At 33.5% G+C, this 10,000-nt stretch overlaps 3 non-coding genes across 3 annotated transcripts; 2 read left to right on the top strand and 1 right to left on the bottom strand.

Annotated features, from left to right (window-relative positions):
• Positions 1–2,697: 2,697 nt before the first annotated feature.
• On the top strand, positions 2,698–2,784 carry TRNAS-GGA (transfer RNA serine (anticodon GGA)). Its single transcript has one exon. It is a non-coding gene; the product is annotated as a tRNA-Ser (tRNA).
• Positions 2,785–4,045: 1,261 nt separating this feature from the next.
• Positions 4,046–4,118, bottom strand: TRNAT-UGU (transfer RNA threonine (anticodon UGU)). Its single transcript has one exon. It is a non-coding gene; the product is annotated as a tRNA-Thr (tRNA).
• A 1,609-nt stretch (positions 4,119–5,727) lies between these two features.
• On the top strand, positions 5,728–5,800 carry TRNAF-GAA (transfer RNA phenylalanine (anticodon GAA)). The gene has a single exon. It is a non-coding gene; the product is annotated as a tRNA-Phe (tRNA).
• The last annotated feature ends 4,200 nt before the right edge of the window (positions 5,801–10,000 follow it).

Consider the following 10,000-nt stretch of genomic DNA (forward strand, 5'->3'; position numbering starts at 1 on the left):
AATAATAGCATAGCAGTTAATATTTAAAATAAAGAAATAAAAAAAAATAAAGAAAAAAAAAAAAATAGAGTTTTCTTATTTGAAACGCCTTGTGATCTTCAACCAATTTTGGGCTTCAATATAATTACCGGGAGTAAGCGCTATAGCTTGTTTCCAATACTCAGCGGCTTGATTGAACCAAGCCTCCGCAATTTCAGAATCTCCCTGTCGAATGGCCTGTTCTCCCCCGGTCGGAATAGGCAGGTAAATTCCTTCCCTTAGAACCGTACTTGAGAGTTTCCTACCTCATACGGCTCAACAGTCAATTCTTTTGCTGTCCCATATTTAAAAAAATTTATCATATCTAATCTAATTGAATGAAATTTTTCATAGATCTAGCCCATTTTTTTTTCTCGAGTTAAGCAAAAGCGGTTAATTATATAAGTTTCAAACTTCAATTTTGCTGAATAATTAAATAAGTTTTATCTTTTCTCCCACCTTCAGAAGAATAAAGCATAGGCATTCCACCCACTATCGTTACAATTTTCTGAAAGATAACTATCTCGGTTTCATCTAGAAATTTATATAGAATCCTTGAAAAAGACTTTCCTTCATAAGAAAGAAAAGACTTACTGTCTTTGGGATCTGATGCTACACCGCTGCTCAATATTGTAGGGGATCCACCCTATTACATAAGTGGATTCCTTCATTTTGATCTTATATCATGATATAAGTAAGCAGTTTTTATTGTATCGGCCAAAAAACCTGACTAATTGATCTTTACGGTGCTTCTTCTATCAATTAGATCCTTTATCCATAGAATAAAGTATCTAGGCATACCTATTTCTTCATATTTCTGCTTCTATGAAGTTTCTTTCTTTGCTACAGCTGATACAAATCGTTAGTTTGGACAATACATATGTAGAAAGCCTATTTTTTTTAGTATTTATTAGCGAATTTTCTCTTTTTTTTCTTTCTATAGTGGAGATAGTCGCACGTAATGACAGATCACAGCCATATTATTAAAAGCTTGTGGTAAGAACGGGTTTCGTTCTAGTGCCCCGAAAATAATATTCCAAAGCTTTTGTATGTTCTCCGTTCCTTGTGTGGATAAGACCTATGTTATAGAGTATATAACTTCGATCATAGGGATCGATTTCTAGTCGCATAGCTTCATAATAATTCTGTAGAGCTTCCGCATAATTTCCTTCGGATTGAGCCGACATCCGTTACGGTCGTTCGTTATTCCATTGAAAGAATCTCCGTTCCAGAACCGTACGTGAGATTTTCATCTCATACGGCTCCCCCCTTTATCTGATGCGCATAATGAGATGAGAATAATACATGAAATCAAAAAACATTGAAATACTCTCATTATGAACTCATGGGACTAGCGTTTTTACAAAAAATCTCTAGCCAACCTTCCTGTAAAAGATCTTTTCTTAACATCAAGCATGGTTTACTAGATAAAAATAAAAATGGTAACTCTAACAATTTCTTTGTCCTCAACGCCTCTAAATTTCCAGGAATTAGTCACTTCAACAGTCTTCGATGGTTATACAGGTATCCAAAATACAAACGAGATGGATGTTTGTTGTCCCAACCATTTTTCTAAGTTCCGATCCCGATAAGGAAAAGGTATAATTTATAACAAAGTTTTCGTGTTGTTGATTCCTAGGTGTAGTGCTTCTTCCCCTCTGCTACCTATTTTTACTAGTGAATATTTTTACTAGTGGAGTAGGGTTGACTTAATCCATAGGTTACACCTTTCGCTTAATACTAGAATCGACAATTCTAGCATCTAAGGTTACATTAATCGGGGATACACGACAGAAGGAATTTTTTGATTTTCAAATTGCACCTCCAAGAAGCGTAGATTTATTTCAATTATTGTTTTCTTTCTATCCCGAATACTGTGTCTTTCTACTAAGACGGAGAGCGGTAAAGAAAATTGAAAAAAAAAAAAATCAAATCGCACCATCTCTGTAATAGGTGAATGCCTCTTTTTCCCCGGAAGTTGTCGGAATTATTCGTAATAAGATATTGGCTACAATTGAAAAGGTCTTATCGATAAAATTTCCATTTATCCCACCAGATCTAGGCATCGGTAACAACCCCATTCTATAATTTCTTTTAATTACCTCTCGTGAGAAAATGATCCCACAAACAAAGGAATTGCATAGTACGAAATAACATAAAAACGGATTCATTAAAAAATCCCACTCGATATTAAAATTGTTTCTTTTTGATTTCACAGGAATCAATAAAAGAGAAGAAATATTTCAATCCGGTTAAATTTCATCCAAATGTAGTAGGATCAGAATGAAGAGAACTATTCTGATTTCAGCGAAGTTGAAGAAAAAAAGAATTTTATTTATCTGACTGGGGTAATTCTAGAAGTTTTTTGATTGAATTATGATACAAAAAAGAGCAAAAAGAATCGAATAATCATTCTATGATTCATAACTTGTGACTAGATATATGTATGGGATAAACAGTTGTTGGTGAAAAATCGAAAAACTGTAAAAGTCGAATTTTTAGAAAAAAGGAATCATAGTTTAAAAAACTAAATAGAATCATGAGCTAAAAGTATCCATTAAACATAGTTAAAAAAAAATTATTTGTATAGTTAGAATTGGTTGGACGTGCCTATCAAAAAAAAAATTGAATATTAATGACTCACTATTAACTCGGTTTCTGGGCCATAATCATTCTGTAGGAGAGATGGCCGAGTGGTTGAAGGCGTAGCATTGGAACTGCTATGTAGGCTTTTGTTTACCGAGGGTTCGAATCCCTCTCTTTCCGTACTAATTCAACAATGTTACTGACCACAATGTATCAAATCAAATAACAATCGATACTATTATTCCAACGGTTAGACCTTTATGGATTCTTTATTTCGAATTTTTGTGGTACGGAAACGAAAAGACTGGAAAGAATGCACAAGAGATGAAAATCCCCCTACCGATCAATGATAGATGAATGATAGAAAAATTTCCGGATCAAAACCTTACTTTCCTTCGGTCTCTTTACTTAGACTTCGGCGAAGGGGAGGACGAAATTGTCCGAACCCTTGTTTTTTAGTTAGGTTTAAGTCTGACGAGAATAATATTCTACAACGAGCAATTCATTTATTTTTAAACTGACCCATTTACTATCTATTATTTGATTGACTAATCCTTTATATTGCAATGGCTGAAGAGTCAAATGTTTTGGCAATTCCTGAGGGGGGGATGAATCAAGATAATTTTGAATCAGTGTTCTCGATTTTTTTTCATCTTTTGCTGTAATAATATCTCGGGGTTTGCACCGATAACTTGGTATATCCACTATAGAACCATTAACTAAAATATGTCTATGATTAACTAATTGTCGGGCTTGAGGAATAGTCGAAGCCATACCCAATCGAAAAAGGATGTTATCCAAACGCATTTCAAGTAATTGTAGTAAAACTTGACCCGTTGATCCTTTGGCTTTTCCGGCGATACGAACGTATTTAAGTAATTGTCGTTCTGTAAGACCATAATGAAAACGCAATTTTTGTTTTTCTTCTAAACGAATACGATATTGAGATTTTTTACCGGAACGCGATTGGTTTTTAAGATCGTTTCCGGTTTTGGGCCTTTTACTAGTTAGTCCCGGTAAAGCCCCCAGACGGCGTATTTTTTTGAAACGAGGCCCTCTGTAACGCGACATAAAGACTCCTTATTTTATTTTATTTAAATTTCATAAACATTTTATTTTATTTAAATTTCATAAACTTAAATGAAAACTAAATGATAAATATTATAAATGAAGTGAAATCCAGTAAAGTATTGTACTACAAAACAAAGAATAATTAGATAACTTGGATCAATATCCGGATCCTATTGTATATGTAAATGATATAAAAAAGTAAGAGTTCCTTTCTTGATTTGTTCTACAGAAATAGAACCCCTCCTTTAGTCATAAAGGTAAGTAAGTTCCTACGACATCATAGATCGGTGACCTTTGAAAAAGGGTAAGAAGTCGTTTCTTTATTTAATTTGATTTATCAATTATGTCAAAAATAAAATCAATAGAGAAAAGCCGGCTATCGGAATCGAACCGATGACCATCGCATTACAAATGCGATGCTCTAACCTCTGAGCTAAGCGGGCTCACATAACAGAAATGTTACATGCATAGTAATTTACTAAATTACTGGGATCTTAGCTATTCCTAATTAATATGAATATAGAATCTAATTTCATTTCAAATAAATATTCAATATTGGAATTGTTCTATTATAGAACATAATAATTAATATAACGATTAATAGAATATAGCGATAGAAAATTTTGATCTATTTATCAAATGGATGTGTATCAATAATTAATGTGTTAATCTTAATTGCATTTAATGCAATTGAGATGATAATGAAGCGTTTCTATGTTTTCATTCTGAAAGGTGGAAGATAAGACGAACAAGGGAATCGACCGTTTAAGTATTAAATTTTTTTACTAAAAAAATAATAGAAAGAGGGGCAAATATATATGTTCATATATCTATCTATATTGATATATATTGAATTGCAGATACAGAAATGATAGAATCATTTTGGATCGGAACAAATATGGGTCTCCGATAGAGAAGAGAGAGATGAAAGAAGATAGACAAGAAATCCAATAGGAGGAAACACTTTTCAATAGAGGAATTCGGTATTCTAATGACTTGAGTGGTTCCAGTATAATACAAATGAAAGAAAACGGGGAAGGACATCATAATGCGATACTAATCTTAAAAGAGGGGGATATGGCGAAATCGGTAGACGCTACGGACTTAATTAGATTGAGCCTTGGTATGGAAACCTACTAAGTGATAACTTTCAAATTCAGAGAAACCCTGGAATTAAAAATGGGGCAATCCTGAGCCAAATCCTTTTTTCCGAAAAAAAAGGGTAGGTGCAGAGACTCAATGGAAGCTGTTCTAACAAATGGAGTTGACGACGTTGCGTTAGTAAAGGAATGAATCCTTCCATCGAAACTCCAGAAACGATGAAAGATAAACGTATTACGTACTGAAATACTATATTGATTAATGACAACTCGAATCTCTATTTTTTATATTTCTATAATTTTTTATATTTATATTTATATATATATATAAAATTATATATAAAAATGAACGAATTGTTATGAATCGATTCCAAGATCTACAAGTTGAAAAAATAATCGAATATTCATTGATCAAATCATTTACTCCATCATAGTCTGATAGATCTTTTGAAGAATTGATTAATCAGATCGAATAGAATAAAGATAGAGTCCCATTCTACATGTCAATTAACGACAAAAATGAAATTTATAGTAAGAGGAAAATCCGTCGACTTTTAAAATCGTGAGGGTTCAAGTCCCTCTATCCCCAAAACCCTAAAAAGGCCCGTTGGCCTCTTTAATTATTTATCCGTTCATTAGCAATTCAGACTTTGTTATGTTTCTCATTCATATTCGACTCTTTCACAAGCGTATTTGAGCGGAAATTTGATTTCTTATCACAAGGCTTGTGGTATATATTCTATATGATAGACGTACAAACGAACATCCTTGCGCAAGTAATCTGTGAAATTTGAATGATTAACTGTCTACTGTACTGAAACTTCGAAAGGCTTATCCAAGCCCTGAAATTTCGTATATCTTCAAAAAGAAGACTTTGGAATACCTTTTTTCTTATTTACAATTGACATAGACCAAAGTCATCTATTAAAATAAGGATAATGTGTCGGAAATGGCCGGGATAGCTCAGTTGGTAGAGCAGAGGACTGAAAATCCTCGTGTCACCAGTTCAAATCTGGTTCTTGGCACATCATGAATTTGTATGAGTATCTATTCTACGGATTCATTAATAATATAGATCATGAAAAATACTGATACATGATGATGTCTGGAAATCTACCCTTTAACTAAACTATATATATTTTTTACTCTATTTATAGATGTCGAAAATAGACAAGTAAAGATAAAGAGGATATTTATAGAAATATGTAAAGGATGTATATAGATATGTAAAAGAAAAGAATTTTCTTTTGTTTCCTCTTCTTTTTTATTTGTTCATACTCTGTCTCCTGGCGTTCAATTCCTATTTTATACATATTTGAAAGTTTCAATTAGTTCCTTATAAGACCCAAAAGTCTAGTCTAGGGGAGTTGAAAGGCGGGAATGGCCAAGATTCATCTCAGATACAGTACAAATAGAATCCGATTCTCTTTTCATATTATATTTCTTCATTTCACCCTATGTGACTTTTTAAAGCACATCTATAAGTCATATGCGTGATACATAGTTCATAATGCAGAACTCATTTAGTTCATCCTATTAGCTTGTGGCTCATCCAAAATAAGTATCTTACAAATTGGATAATCTCACCAAATCTCTAATTGTATTTTTTTTAATCAATAATAATAAGATGAATGAGACTTCAATTACTATGCTATATCTATAAGAGAACGTAAAAATGTATTTGAATATCTTGAGTTGTCGAAGTGAAGATTAGTTTCGTATTATTTAATGAGCATCTTGTATTTCATAAAAATTGGGGGCAATATAATCCTTACGTAAGGGCCATCCTACCCAACTTTCAGGCATTAAGATACGCTTTAGACGTGGATGATTATCATAAGAAATTCCCAACATATCATAAGATTCCCTTTCTGGAAAATCCGCACTTTTCCAAACCCAGAAAACAGACGGAATTTTAGGATTTATCCTTGCGGCAAATACTTTTATGCATACCTCTTCCGGTTGATCTATACCATACTCGATTCTCGTAAGATGATACACACTAGCTAACAGTCCGCCTGGTGCTACATCATAAGCACATTGGGAACGTAGATAATTGTAACCATATACATATAAAATGACTGCAATGGAATGCCATTCCTCGGGCTTTATTTGTAAAGTCTCTATTCCTTGGTAATCGAAACCCAAAGATCTATGAACCAGTCCATGTTTGACTAGCCAAGAAGACAAATTACCCTGCATCTTCTCCCCCCCCCATTTTTTTATTTTTATTTGTATAAGTATTTCCCATTTACAATGAAAAATTGATGAAGATTCACTCGTTCTTTGCTTTGTTATTCTGTACAAAAAAAGTATACGGCCTAATTTACTAATTCGTAGGAAGAGACTGCACTTTTGTATTTGAAAAAAGTTTCAGGAGGGATGATCTCTGAAGTAGATGATGGTTGATAGAGTAATCCTTGATCGTAATTTCCAGTATTAGTACTTGGGCCAACATGAAATTTGTGATTGGTAGTAAAACACCGATTTTCCTCTTGAGACTTAATTCGATCTTCATAGATTTCTCGAGATATTTTCTTACGAAGTTTTGTTATAGCATCTATAACAGCCTCGGGTTTAGGCGGACAACCCGGCAAATACACATCGACAGGAATTAACTTATCGACTCCCCGAACAGTACTATAAGAATCGGTACTGAACATCCCTCCTGTAATTGTACATGCTCCCATAGCAATAACATATTTTGGTTCAGGCATTTGCTCATATAATCTTACTAAAGAAGGAGCCATTTTCATTGTTACCGTACCCGCTGTTAAAATTAAGTCTGCCTGTCTAGGACTAGATCTTGGTACCAGTCCATAACGATCAAAGTCGAATCGTGAACCTATTAATGAAGCGAATTCAATGAAGCAACAACTGGTACCATAGAGAAGCGGCCATAAACTGGAGAGTCTTGACCAATTTGAAAGATCATTTGATGTAGTTGAAATAACTGAAGTTTGGGTTGTTCGATCAAGTAAGGGAAACTCGATGGAATTCATAACTGTCTCAATGTTTTTTTTAATTGTCTGAATATTCAAAAACTAAGACCATTCCAATGCTCCTTTTCGCCATGCATAAACTAAACCGACAATTAGGATAAGCACGAAAATTAAAGCTTCTATAAAGACGGATACCCCTAATACATCAAAACTCATTGCCCACGGATAAAGAAAAACTGTTTCAACATCAAAAACAACAAAAACTAGAGCAAACATATAATAACGGATTCTAAATTGTACCCAAGCATCGCCCATTGGTTCTATTCCCGATTCATAACTCGAAAGTTTCTCTGGCTCTTTGCTAAGAGGGGCTAAAACTCCAGAAATTAGAAATGCCAAAATAGGAATAAGACTTGATATTATTAGAAATACCCAGAAAATATCATATTCGTAAAGCAGAAACATAAACGTACTCCTATCAATGTGGAAAATATACCGGATTAGTCGATCGGTACATGTCTCGTTTGAAGATTCATCCACTATAATCCTATTTATATAATATCTATTATATCCATAATAAATATATATTAAATATTATATATTTATATAGAGAGGATACATATAGTCGGAATTTCCATTTAGGAACTTTTAGTGATTGAAGAAGGAAAGAGAAGACGACTACTTTAGTTTTGTGCTTTACTAGATAAGGTATACCAACAGAAAAGCCTATTTGAGAATGTTTACAATGAAAGTTACCAAAGATCTTCGTTTCTCAAACTCTAGCTTGTCCACAAATAAAATACAGTAAGTCGTTCCTAGATCCATGTGATTTACTAGTGCATTCGATTTGCATTGGGTTATGGTGGAGTTTTTAACCGGTTTCATGTCATGATTTTGACTCCAAAAATTTACTAGAATTGGGTAGGTATCCCAAAGAAAAGAAGTATTACTAATTTCTTGATTTTGTATGGGAAAATAGGAAAATTTTCATATGTAATTCATCTACAAAGATAAGACATTAATGATGAACCAAATCAAGTGGCCAATTACAAACAATACAAACAATAATGAGGAAAGGAAAACGATTCTATTTTTGAATTATTAATAATATAGGGCTATACGGACTCGAACCGTAGACCTTCTCGGTAAAACAGATCAAACTTATTATTATCAAAATGATTTGAACTGTTTCAAAGACCCAACATGCATTTTTTTGCATTGGGCTCTTTCATTAACTGTTATAAATAAGTTAGTCTACCATATTTTTTCTTGACAGAAAGAAAGGGAGATGGTTCCATGTGCTCTGATTCATTATTTTGATTCGAATCTCGGAGCACTACCAAAGTTTTTCAAAGAAGGGGTTATCCTGACGTAGGTATGCTTCTGACCTAGATCAACTTAAGTTAAATGGAATCTCTATCGTCCTGCTTCTGCTTAAAGAATAAAATATGAAACTTCATACACCTTAAAGTTGTTCATAAGATAGGACGAAAGATCATTTTTTTTGAGGTCCTGATACTCATTATGCCTAGCATTGAATAGACTGGGTATTCACCTTATCAATATCTCAAATCAATGATGGATTTTTTTAGTGCCTAAATGGGGCACTCGATTCGGACCGAACTTTTTGTCAGGCTACTGTTCTCTTGTTTTGTTCCCTAAAAGTAATAGAGTAAGACATCGATTTCTCAATAAGATCAACTTTTTTGATTACATGATGTACTTCTCTGAAAAACATTGGCGCGCGTGTAAACGAGGTGCTCTACCAACTGAGCTATAGCCCTTGTGATACATATCTTATCATGTAGATAATTTCTTGTCAAGATGAATATTCTATAATCTATTTTGTTGATTTGTTTGATTGGTATTGCTTATCAATAATATTCGATTTATAATCTATCGATGTGATAGGGCTCATTTTTTTTTCTTTGTGATGATAAATGACCTACTTAACTCAGTGGTTAGAGTATCGCTTTCATACGGCGGGAGTCATTGGTTCAAATCCAATAGTAGGTAGAACTTATTAGATACCACAGAAGCAATGGTATCTAATAAGTTTTTCTACTCAACTTTGTTCTAGTGATTTTCTATCTTTTCCATCCGACTCTATATTTATTTCATTTTTTAATTGTAATTCTTTTTTCCATGAAAATTTCATTTCACTTTATTATTTAGACGCATTAACTAGGTACGCCATTGATAGCCTCTACTCGTGTCCTAGCTCGTCTGAGAGCTAAATTTGCCTCGATTGTTTGTCTCTTGCCCTGAGCTTTCCTCAAGTTG

The sequence above is a fragment of the Cucumis melo genome, unplaced genomic scaffold (genome assembly GCF_025177605.1).
Source record: "Cucumis melo cultivar AY unplaced genomic scaffold, USDA_Cmelo_AY_1.0 utg001920l, whole genome shotgun sequence".
NCBI classification, from domain to species: domain Eukaryota; kingdom Viridiplantae; phylum Streptophyta; class Magnoliopsida; order Cucurbitales; family Cucurbitaceae; genus Cucumis; species Cucumis melo.